A 13,736-nucleotide genomic window follows, 5' to 3' on the forward strand; every position below is an offset into this window, starting at 1 on the left:
AAGGTTTGGAAGTAGAGGAAGGGTGTGACTTGATTGGCAGTTCTTAAAAATGGCTCTCTGCCCTATGTACCAATCACTGTGATGACGAATTCTCCTATCCATTAAGAGAATGACCATCCCGCCACTCTATTCCCACCTGGTAACCAAATCTGTTCTTTTTACCAACTCTGAGACCATTCTAAATGTGCAGGAGTTGTCTTTTAAAACATGGTTCCATTAAATATCTGGGGAATGGAATATAATGTATTCTCCAGATTACTATCCTAAATTAAGACCTAACCCCCAAAAGATCTGTGGATCAGTTTTGGTTCTAAACTTCCAAATTTATATACAAATTTTCTCAGACATATTAGAATAGCTATACTCTGCCTAAACTCGAGTTTCTTATTTAACATAATGCATGACCAGGTACCTATTTACCCATAACTTTCATTAGTATGTTAATAGTTTCCTAATAAACCTTTTATGTACAGGTCACTGTATCTTAATTTTATTTTCAGTGTTCAATGCAACTGTATAGAAATACAATTAATTTTTATATATTAATTGTGTCTCCTGCAAACTTGCTGGACTCATTTATTAGTTCTAATATTATTTCTGTGAATTTCTTACATTTTTCTATATACAAGATCATGTCATCAGCTAATAGAGTCTCACTTCTTCTTTTCTAATATGGATGACTTTATTACTTTCTTTTTTTTTTTCTTTTTTTTTTCTTTTTTTTCTCTCCTGATGCCCTGGCTAGAATCTTCAGTACATACTAATGGGAAAGGTGAGAGTAGGTGTCCTTGTTTTGTTCCTGATCTCAGGGGGCAAGCACTCTGTCTTTCACCATTAATTTTCACATTAATTTTCACATTAATTAGGCTGGTCATAGGTGTCTTTTATCAGTGTGAGGAAGTTTCATTCTCTTGCTATTCATTGAGCCTTTTTATTATGAAAGTCTGTTGGATCTTGCTGAATGCTTTTTCTGCAACTATTTAGATAACTTGCTTTTGTCTTTTGTTCTATTAATATGGTATATACACTACAATAAGTGATTTATGATCATTTTTATATGTTTCTGGATTTAGTTTGCTAATGTTTTGTTGAAGATTTTACATCTATATGTGTAAAAAAATGACCTATAAATTTTTTCTTCTGATGTCTTTGTTTGATTTTGGTATCAGAGTAATACTGGCCTCCTAGAATTATTTGGGAAGATTTCTCTCTTTTCCTATTTCCATGAAAAGTTTGTAAGTATTGGTGTTAATGCTTATTTAAATGTTTGGTGGGATTCACCAGGGAATTCATCTGGGCCTGGGCTCTCTGTGCATTTAAGGAATTCTTTTGGTTACAAATTCAAAATGTTTACATAATATAATCTATTTATGTTCCCTATTTTTTTTTTTTTTAGTCAACTTAAGTAAGTAGTATCTTTCTAGGCATTTGTCCATTTCCATCTATGTATTTGATTTCTTATCCTACAATCATTCATACCATTCCCTTTGAATCATTTTTATATTTGCAAGATTGTCAGTAAGGACCCCTTTACCATGTCTGATTTTCACAGTCTGATTCTGTTTTTCTCTTTGTCACTCCAGCTAACATTTTATTAGTCTTATTGATCTCTTGTAAGAATTAGTATTTGCTTACATTATGTTTGTTGTTTTTATCTATTGTTTCATTTATTTTATTTGTTTTTTCCTATTGTTTTATTTTTTCTTTTATTTTTATTATTTTCTGCCTTCTATTTGCTATGTGTTTAGTTTGTTCTTTTTCTATTTTCTCTGGGTAGAAGTTTAGATTATTAATTTGAGATCTTTCTTCTTTTTTTTTCCTTATGGGTATTAATAGTGATACATTTCCCTCTTTTTTTTTTTTAAAGATTTTACTTATTTATTTGAGAGAGAGAGAGAGCACAAGAGCATGAGTGCGGGAAGGGGCAGAGGGAGAAGGAGAAGCAGACTCCCCACTGAGTGGGAAGCCTGATGTGGGGCTCAATCCCGGGACCCTGGAATGATGACCTGACCCAAAGGCAGGTACTTGACGGACTGAGTCACCCAGGCACTCCTATAAATTTCCCTCTTAACCAAAAGTTAAGTTCCTAAAAGTTACATCCTACTCATTTTGGTATGTATTTCCAGTTCATATCACAGCATTTGCTACATTCCCTTGTGATATTTTTTTCTCTGACTTATTGGTTAATGAGCTGTGCTCTTTAGTTTCCATATATTCATTAATTTCCCAAATATCCTTCTATTATTAATTTTGATTTTCATTTTATGGTGAGCTGAACAAATACTTTTTGTATTAATTTAGATTTTTTTTTAATACTGAGGCTTACTTTATGGCCTAACATTTGTTATGTCCTGGAGAATGTTCCATGGACGTTTGAAAAGAATGTATATATTAACTCTTGGTGGGAGTAGGTCTCTGTGAAGTCTGGTTGATTTAAACTGTTGCTCAAACCTTTTATTTTCCTGTTGATATTCTGGTGTAACTACTGTATCCATTATTGAAAGTGGGGATTGAAACCTCCAAGTATTAGTTTTGAATTGGCTGTATTTTCCTTTAATTCTATCAGTATTGATTGCAGTATTACAGTATCTCTCTCTCTGTTACTAGGTGCATACGTGTTTATATTTGTTATATCTTTCTCATGGATTTACCCTTTTAGTACTGTAAAATATCTATCTTTATCTCTAGTAATATTTTGTGCTTGATGCCCATCTTTTCTGATACTAGCATAGCCATTCCAGTCTTTTCTGGTTATAGTCTGCAAGTTGTTTCAGATTGTTTGCATCTTTGAATCTGAAGTGTGTCTCCAATTTTCCCAACACTATTTGTTGAAGAGACTGTCTCTTTTTCCACTGGACATTCTTTCCTGCTTTGTTGAAGATTAGTTGACCACAGAGTTGAAGGTCCATTTCTGGGCTCTCTATTCTGTTCCATTGATCTATGTGTCTGTTTTTGTGCCAGTACCATGCTGTCTTGATGATGACAGCTTTGTAATAGAGCTTGAAGTCCGGAATTGTGATGCCACCAACTTTGGTTTTCTTTTTCAACATTCCTTTGGCTATTCAGGGTCTTTTCTGTTTTCATACAAATTTTAGGATGATCTGTTCCAGTTCTGTGAAAAAAGTTGATGAGATTTTGATAGGGATTGCATTGAATGTGTAGATTGCTCTAGGTAACATAGACATTTAACAATATTTGTTCTTCCAACCCATGAGCATGGAACATTTTTCTATTTCTTTGTGTATTCCTCAATTTCTTTCATGAGTACTCTATAGTTTTCTGAGTACAGATTTCTTGCTAGGTTTATTCCTAGGTATCTTATGGTTTTGGATGCAATTGTAAGTGGGAGTGACTCTTCATTTCCTCTTTCTTCTGTCTCATTGTTCTTGTATAGAAATGCAACTGATTTCTGTGCATTGATTTTATATCCTGCCACTTTACTGATTCCCTGTACGAGTTCTAATAGTTTTAGGGTAGAGACTTTTGGGTTTTCCACATACAGTATCATGTCATCTGCAAAGAGTGACAGTTGGAGGGAGAGAGAGAACCTCAGGTAGATTCCTCTCTAAGTGTGGAGCGGATGTAGGGCTTGATCTCACAACCCTGTGATCACAGCCTGAGCTGAAATCAAGAGCAGGTTGCTTAACCAACTGAACCACCCAGGTGCCCCATTTGCTAATTACTTTTGAATGAGTTAAGCGAAGAAATGAGAAGAAATGGGCAATTACCTTGTCTTTTGTAATTGCCTACATATTTATCTTTTGAATACTCTTTGTTTTTACCACCTGGGTTTGAGATACTGTGGTGCTACATGCTTTCAATCCGAAGTACTTTCTTTATTTAGTACTTATTAAGCAGGTCCCCTAGAAAAAAATTACCTTAGGTTTTATTTGGCCTAGAAAGTATTTACTTTACCTTCATTTTTTAGAAAAAAAGTTTTGTTATATATATGATACTTGGTTGACAGTTATTTTCACTTTCACCACTTTGAATATGCTACCCCACTATTTCTGACCTCCAATTGTTTCTGATAAAAATAGTCATTAATCATAGTGGGAAATCCTTATACATGAGTCCTCTATCTCTCATTGTGTTCGAGTTTATTTTTATCTTTGACTTTTAACAATTTGACTATTACGTGTCTGGATGTTGATGGATCTCCTTGCTTTTATCCAACTGAGAGTTCATTGGTCTTTTTTGGATATTTACATTAACGTCTTCATCAAATTTTGGAAGTTTTCATCCATTATTTCTTTGAATAGTTTCCCTGTCCCTTTCTCTCTCTCTTCTACTTCTGGCACTTCTATCGTGTGTATGTGAGTGTATTTATTATTGTCCTGAATTTTTTAGAGGCCCTATTTTTGTTGTTGTTATTTTCATTCCTCTCTCTTTTCTTCAGATTGCATGATGTCTTTTGAATCTGTCTTCAAGTTTGCTGATTCTTTTTCTGCCTGCTCATATTTACTGTTGAGCTCTGCTAGTAAACCTTTTATTTTGGTTATTACACTTTAAGTACCAGAATTTCCATTTGATTATTTTTAAACATTTCTGTATCTTTACCGATATATGCTATTTGATAATATATTGTCATTATACCATCCTTTAATTATTGGAGAATAGTTTCCTTTAGTCTTTGAATATATTTACAACAATTGCTTTGAAATATTTGTCTAAGTCCACAAAATGGACCTCTTTAAAAGCATTTCCTAATATCTATTTTTTTTCCTTTGTGATTGACACTTTCCTATATCTTTGCACACTTCATTTTTTGGTTGTTGTTGAAAACAAAACAAAAAAAATTGAATTATATATTCTGGCAACTCTATATACGGATTCCCTTCACCCACACATTGCTTTTTGCTAGGTTGTTTGCTTCTTTGTTTAGTGATTTTGCTGAACTAATTTTGCCAAATCTATTTTCCATACAGTATGAAGTTTCTGATATCCTCACTCAGATTTTAACCCTTGTTTTTTTCTTGCCACCTGGATTTGCTCCTGGGGTAGCATAAACCACTTATTCATCAAAGACCACATTTACATCCACTATACCCACTTAGTCAGATGAATTTTACCTTTTACCACTGGATATGTGTGTGGCTTGGGGCTGCTATCACAATTCAGATTGTTTGTTTACTTGTTTACTTATCTACTTATTTACTTACTCAAGCTATATTTGTAGCTGGAGGTTAATAGCTTGGAGTTACCCTCTGAGTACTTCTGAAAGGGCATGACCTTGAGCATGCACACAGTCTTCCAGATTACCAGGAAGTTCTATGCCTGGATTCCTAGGAGCTACCCTCAGGTCAGAATAAGTTATCATAGAGGTAGTTTGCTCAAAAGTTGTACTCAAGCCTTTTGTGACAGTGATCATTCCGTAGATGGTATGAGGAATGCATTCAAGGACCCCCTTGTCTTCTGCACTGATTGAGAGCAGAGCCACGGGGGGCAGACCTTCTAATATGGAGCTTGAGGAAGGAAGCAGCATGAAGGGAGCAGGTAGAGGCTCCACCATCACAGACTTTCACTGTTCTTACTGAGTTTGAGTTGATTTTCTTGAATGAAAATTTACCCATTTGCTATATGCCCCTAGGACACTTTTCATGAACTACAAATAATTGCTTCCTCAGAATTTTCACCAATTTAATTGTTGTTTTACTGGGGAGAAGGTCCAGTGAGCTTTCAGGCCACCATTCAGGAAGTTCTAAATACCAATACTATTTTTTTCATATAGCATGGGTCTCTGAAGCTAGCTTCAGGTGACCCTCATGAGCTCTATTTGAAGGTATGTGCACTGAATCCTTGCTTTATGCATTTCAATCCATTATTAATGTATTGAATATGCTGCAAGAAGACTCCAGGAGAAATGTTTCAACTATGGCTGTTGCTAACTTCTAGAAAAAAACCTAAACCATTACTTCACTGAATTGGTCACCAACTTCTTGAACTCCATGTGTCAAGAGAATCCAAATCTTCCATCTAGAGACTGGTATGTGAGTACCTTGAGCTGAGGTGCTCTGAAAGCCTTAATGATGGGAATTCTCCTTTCTGGATGGTGGCAAAGCTATCAAGCAAATCAGTTATTTGGAGGAAGTAAAAATGTTGTTTAATGGGAGAGATCATTTGAGCTTAGTTTTTAATACAAAAGACACTGAGCTCTTTTTACACTAAATTGTCTTTGCACTTCCTGATGCCTGCAGGACCTCTGATTCTTTGAAGCAGTGAAACCCAGAGGAGCTACAAGAGAACATTTCTTGCTAAATTACATTCTAGTGCATCCTTGCAATAAACACCTATTACCAAAGGCAATCCATGTGTGTCTCTTTCTTGGAACCTTAAAGAGCCTGGCTATATATTTTGCATTTCCTACAGAGAATTATCCCCAAACATCTACATTGGTTTGAACAAGATGAAGTTTCCATTCTAACTACAAATAAATTTGCATTGTTCAGGTTGTATAGCTAACTTATGGTTCCCTGACTCTCGCTTTTGAAGGTTTTTTTGGTTTAATTTAATAGAAAATCCAATTATTATGTAAATATAAACATAGCATAATTGCTACAAACAAGTGAGCATAACAATGAACTGGTGGAGCTTCTGGAGTTAAAGGAACCTGTGATTTATGAGTGTCTCTCAGGGATGATTGATAGACAATTCACAGAAATGTTTTTAACCATTTCCACCCAACACAATGTTCATGTTTTCACTTTCTGATCCTCTAATTTGAGGCATGTTAGTGAAGAAAAGTTGCTTTGGGAAGGAATGTATCACAAATTCATTTTCATTATTTTCCCAGCTTATTAAAGGCATGAAGCTACAAACATCATTATTTAAAATGCCTCCCTTTAAAATTTTTCCAGCAGATGTTTACATAGACAGAACGCTGGATCTCTCTTGGCAAGACACAGAAGTGACATTTCTTGGGGGTTCCAGTTAAAAAATTTGTCTTTGGCATTATGTCTTTAAACATCTGCAAAAGCAAAATCATCTTTATTATCCTGCTAACTTGGAGAAAAAGCAAAGTACACAGCCCCATAATCTTTGGAATACTCTTCAAAGGAGGGCGACGTTTCCAACATTATTTTTTCTCCAGTAGAGTTTCTCTCTGTGACTTCTAAATTCCAGAGACAGAGTTTTTAAACATTTAAACATTAATAGCTCACTTAATTAATAAAAAAGAAGCTGGCAAGCATAAACTAAAATTCTGTTTTCTCCCCAAATGGGCAATTATCTATATTTTCCCTGTATGGTTACTATCATTTGAAGAGTCCAACAGCCACTGGGAAATTTAAAATACAATGAAAAAAAGTCTACAAAACTATTTGAGGGAAACATGCCATATTTTCTAATATCAAGGATATTCTTCATTCTTCCTAAATTTAAAGACTTTTTTCTTATTTTTTCTCATTCTTGTTTCTTATTTCTTAAATGAATAGTATAATTCATTTTCTGATATCTCAGCTGAGTTTAACTGAGCACTAACTAAAAATGAACTGGGCAATGTTCACTGATCAAAACTCAGAATGATTTGTTGCTTCTTATAAAATAGCCTTTCAACAAATAATTCCAAATTTCAAGAAGGTCTTGTTTACTTTTCTTTGTTTTTCTCATTCAACCATTATATTAAAAAATTTGTCAAGTTTCCACAGCACACTCCTTTTTCTTCCATGATTTCCTCGGGGAAGAGTTTTCTCTATTGACAACTAACCAGTGCAACAATTCATAGCTGTGATTTTGAGCCAAATATCACAGGGTTTTTTTGTTATGGTCAACTGAGATCCAAGGTTTCTTTTTTTTTTTTTTTTTAGATTTTATTTACTTATTTGACAGAGAGAGAGATCACGAGTAGGTAGAGAGGTAGGCAGAGGGAAAGGAGGAAGTAGGCTCCCTGCTGAGCAGAAAGCCCAATGTGGGGCTCGATCCCAGGACCCTGAGATCACGACCTGAGCTGAAGGCAGAGGCTTAACCCACTGAGCCACCCAGGCACCCTGATCCAAGGTTTCTTTATGCAATTGGTGTCTCCCTACTCTTTTAAAAGTTGCCTTGGTTGAAGAGACCTATAAGCAAGTGAAAAGTTTACTAGAACCACAAATTAATAGTGCAAGATTCAGTATATAAATCCTTTTACTATCCTATTTAAATCTATTTTTGTCATCTATTTTTGGATGCTGCAATTGTTTTTTGTTGTTGTTTTTTTTTCCTGGAATGTGTACCAAAATAAAATTTAAAATTTTTGATTCATTATCTCAATGGGCAACATTAAAAATAAATAATTTTTTCAGTATTTTCTTTTTAAAAATGTGTGTGTGCGGGAGGAGTCAAGATGGCAGAGAAGTAGCAGGCTGAGACTACTTCAGGTAGCAGGAGATCAGCTAAATAGCTTATCTAAAGATTGCAAACACCTACAAATCCAATGGGAGATTGAAGAGAAGAAGAACAGCAATTCTAGAAACAGAAAATCAACCACTATCTGAAAGGTAGGACTGGTGTAGAAGTGAATCCAAAGCGACTGGAAGATAGACCGCGGGGGGAGGGGCCGGCTCCCGGCTAGCGGCGGAGCAACGGAGCACAAAATCAGGACTTTTAAAATCTGTTCCGCTGAGGGACATCGCTCCAGAGGCTTAACTGGGGTGAAGCCCAGGCGGGGTCAGCGCGGCCTCAGGTCCCGCAGGGTCACAGAAGGATCGGGGGTGTCTGAGTGTCGCAGAGCTTACAGGTATTAGAACAGGGAAGCCGGCTACAGAGACAGAGCCGAGGAGTGACTCTCAGCTCGGGGTTAACTTGAACCGGTCGCAGGCTCGGTCAGCTCGGAGCGTGGCCGGAGGTCAGGGTGACGGGAGTAATTGGGCGCTGTTCTCTGAGGGCGCACTGAGGAGTGGGGCCCCGGGCTCTCGGCTCATCCGGGCTGGAGACCGCCATCTTCATTCCCGCCCTCCAGAACTCTACGGAAAGCGCTCAGGGAACAAAAGCTCCTGAAAGCAAACCCAGCAAACCCGAGCGGATTACTAAGCCCGGCCCCTGGTAAGGGCGGTGCAACTCCGCCTGGGCATAGACGCTTGAGAATCACTACAACAGGCCCCTCCCCCAGAAGATCAACTAGAAACCCAGCCAGGACCAAGTTCACCTACCAAGGAGTGCAGTGGAATTCCAGAGGAGAAGAAAGCAAAGGACGGAACTCATGGCTTTCTCCCCAAGATTCTTTAGCCTTGCAGTTAATTTAATTTTTTTTTCTTTTTCAATTTTTTTTCTCTTCTTCTGCTAATTTTTTTTAACTTTTACCGTTTTCTTTTTTAACATTTTTTAAATAGTTTATCTAATATATATATATATATATATATTTTCCTTTTTATATATTTTTTAATAGTTTCTTTTTTTTTTTTCTTTCTGAACCCCTTTTTATCCCCTTTCTCCCCCCTCACGATTTGGGATCTCTTCTGATTTGGCTAAAGCATATTTTCCTGGGGTTGTTGCCACCCTTTTAGTATTTTACTTGCTCCTTCATATACTCTTATCTGGACAAAATGACAAGGCGAAAAAATTCACAACAAAAAAAAGAACAAGAAGCAGTATCAAAGGCTAGGGACCTAATCAATACAGACATTGGTAATATGTCAGATATAGAGTTCAGAACGACGATTCTCAAGGTTCTAGCCGGGCTTGAAAAAGGCATGGAAGATATTAAAGCAACCCTCTCGGGAGATATAAAAGCCCTTTCTGGAGAAATAAAAGAACTAAAATGTAACCAAGCTGAAATCAAAAAAGCTATTAATGAGGTGCAATCAAAAATGGAGGCTCTCATTGCTAGGATAAATGAGGCAGAAGAAAGAATTAGCGATATAGAAGACCAAATGACAGAGAATAAAGAAGCTGAGCAAAAGAGGGACAAATAGCTACTGGACCACGAGGGGAGAATTCGAGAGATAAGTGACACCATAAGACGAAACAACATTAGAATAATTGGGATTCCAGAAGAAGAGGAAACAGAGAGGGGAGCAGAAGGTATGTTGGAGAGAATTATTGGAGAGAATTTCCCCAATATGGCAAAGGGAACAAGCATCAAAATCCAGGAGGTTCAGAGAACAGAGAACCCCCCTCAAAATCAATAAGAATAGGTCCACACCCCATCACCTAATAGTAAAATTGACAAGTCTTAGTGACAAAGAAAAGATCCTGAAAGCAGACCGGGAAAAGAAGTCTGTAACGTACAATGGTAAAAATATTAGATTGGCAGCAGACTTATCCACAGAGACCTGGCAGGCCAGAAAGAGCTGGCATGATATATTCAGAGTACTAAATGAGAAAAACATGCAGCCAAGAATACTATATCCAGCTAGGCTATCATTGAAAATAGAAGGAGAGATTAAAAGCTTCCAGGACAAACAAAAACTGAAAGAATTTGCAAATACCAAACAAGCTCTACAGGAAATATTGAAAGGGGTCCTCTAAGCAAAGAGAGACCCTAAAAGTAGTAGATCAGAAAGAAACAGAGACAATATACAATAACAGTCACCTTACAGGCAATACAATGGCACTAAATTCATATCTCTCAATACTTACCCTGAATGTTAATGGGCTAAATGCCCCAATCAAAAGACACAGGTTATCAGAATGGATAAAAAAACAAAACCCATCTATATGTGGCCTACAAGAAACTCATCTTAAACCCGAAGACACCTCCAGGTTTAAAGTGAGGGGGTGGAAAAGAATTTACCATGCTAATGGACATCAGAAGAAAGCAGGAGTGGCAATCCTTATATCAGATCAATTAGATTTTAAGCCAAAGACTATAATAAGAGATGAGGAAGGACACTATATCATACTCAAAGGAACTATCCAACAAGGAGATCTAACAATTTTAAATATCTATGCCCCTAACGTGGGAGCAGCCAACTATATAAACCAATTAATAACAAAATCAAAGAAACACATCGACAAGAATACAATAATAGTAGGGGATTTTAACACTCCCCTCACTGAAATGGACAGATCATCCAAGCAAAAGATCAACAAGGAAATCAAGGCCTTAAATGACACACTGGACCAGATGGACATCACAGATATATTCAGAACATTTCATCCCAAAGCAACAGAATACACATTCTTCTCTAGTGCACATGGAACATTCTCCAGAATAGATCACATTCTTGGTCCTAAATCAAGTCTCAACCGGTATCAAAAGATTGGGATCATTCCCTGCATATTTTCAGACCACAATGCTCTGAAGCTAGAACTCAATCACAAGAGGAAATTTGGAAAGAACCCAAATACATGGAGACTAAACAGCATCCTTCTAAAGAATGAATGGGTCAACCAGGAAATTAAAGAAGAATTGAAAAAATTTATGGAAACAAATGATAATGAAAACACAAGGGTTCAGAATCTGTGGGACACAACAAAGGCAGTTCTGAGAGGAAAATATATAGCGGTACAAGCCTTTCTCAAGAAACAAGAAAGGTCTCAGGTACACAACCTAACCCTACACCTAAAAGAGCTGGAGAAAGAACAAGAAAGAAACCCTAAACCCAGCAGGAGAAGAGAAATCATAAAGATCAGAGCAGAAATCAATGAAATAGAAACCAAAAAACAATAGAACAAATCAACGAAACTAGGAGCTGGTTCTTTGAAAGAATTAATAAGATTGATAAATCCCTGGCCAGACTTATCAAAAAGAAAAGAGAAAGGACCCAAATAAATAAAATCATGAATGAAAGAGGAGAGATCACAACGAACACCAAAGAAATACAGACAATTATAAGAACATACTATGAGCAACTCTATGCCAACAAATTTGACAATCTGGAAGAAATGGATGTATTCCTAGAGACATATAAACTACCACAACTGAACCAGGAAGAAATGGAAACAGACCCATAACCAGTAAGGAGATTGAAACAGTCATCAAAAATCTCCAAACAAACAAAAGCCCAGGGCCAGATGGCTTCCCGGGGGAATTCTACCAAACATTTAAAGAAGAACTAATTCCTATTCTCCTGAAACTGTTCCAAAAAATAGAAATGGAAGGAAAACATCCAAACTCATTTTATGAGGCCAGCATCACCTTGATCCCAAAACCAGACAGGGATCCCATCAAAAAAGAGAACTACAGACCAATATCCTTGATGAACACAGATGCAAAAATTCTCGCCAAAATACTAGCCAATAGGATTCAACAGTACATTAAAAGGATTATTCACCACGACCAAGTGGGATTTATTCCAGGGCTGCAAGGTTGGTTCAACATCCGCAAATCAATCAATGTGATACAACACATTAATAATAGATTAATAATAACATATTAATTAATAATAAACACATTAATAAAAGAAAGAACAGGAATCATATGATACTCTCCATAGATGCTGAAAAAGCATTTAACAAAGTACAGCATCCCTTCCTGATCAAAACTCTTCAAAGTGTAGGGATAGACGGCACATACCTCAATATTATCAAAGCCATCTATGAAAAACCCACCGCAAATATTCTCAATGGAGAAAAACTGAAAGCTTTTCCGTTAAGGTCAGGAACACGGCAGGGATGTCCGTTATCAACGCTGCTATTCAACATAGTACTAGAAGTCCTAGCCTCAGCAATCAGACAACAAAAGGAAATTAAAGGTATCCAAATCGGCAAAGAAGAAGTCAAACTATCACTCTTTGCAGATGATATGATACTATATGTGGAAAACCCAAAAGACTCCACTCCAAAACTGCTAGAACTTGTACAGGAATTCAGTCAAGTGTCAGGATATAAAATCAATGCACAGAAATCAGTTGCATTTCTCTACACCAACAACAAGACAGAAGAAAGAGAAATTAAGGAGTCCATCCCATTTACAATAGCACCCAAAACTATAAGATACCTAGGAATAAACCTAACCAAAGAGACTAAGAATGTATACACAGAAAACTATAAAGTACTTATGAAAGAAATTGAGGAAGACACAAAGAAATGGAAAAATGTTCCACGCTCCTGGATTGGAAGAATAAATATTGTGAAAATGTCTATGCTACCTAAAGCAATCTACACATTTAATGCAATTCCTATCAAAGTACCATCCATTTTTTTCAAAGAAATGGAACAAATAATCCTAAAATTTATATGGAACCAGAAAAGACCTCGAATAGCCAAAGGAATATTGAAAAAGAAAGCCAAAGTTGGTGGCATCACAATTCCGGACTTCAAGCTCTATTACAAAGCTGTCATCATCAAGGCAGCATGGTACTGGCACAAAAACAGACACATAGATCAATGGAACAGAATAGAGAGCCCAGAAATGGACCCTCAACTCTATGGTCAACTCATCTTTGACAAAGCAGGAAAGAATGTCCAATGGAAAAAAGACAGCCTCTTCAATAAATGGTGTTGGGAAAATTGGACAGCCACATGCAGAAAAATGAAATTGGATCATTTCCTTACACCACACACGAAAATAGACTCAAAATGGATGAAGGATCTCAATGTGAGAAAGGAATCCATCAAAATCCTTGAGGAGAACACAGGCAGCAACCTCTTCAACCTCAGCCGCAGCAACATCTTCCTAGGAACATCACCAAAGGCAAGGGAAGCAAGGGCAAAAATGAACTATTGGGATTTTATCAAGATCAAAAGCTTTTGCACAGCAAAGGAAACAGTGAACAAAACCAAAAGACAACTGACAGAATGGGAGAAGATATTTGCAAATGACATATCAGATAAAGGGCTAGTGTCCAAAATCTATAAAGAACTTAGCAAACTCAGCA

This window comes from Lutra lutra, chromosome 7 (assembly GCF_902655055.1).
Source record: "Lutra lutra chromosome 7, mLutLut1.2, whole genome shotgun sequence".
Classification (NCBI taxonomy): Eukaryota; Metazoa; Chordata; class Mammalia; order Carnivora; family Mustelidae; genus Lutra; species Lutra lutra.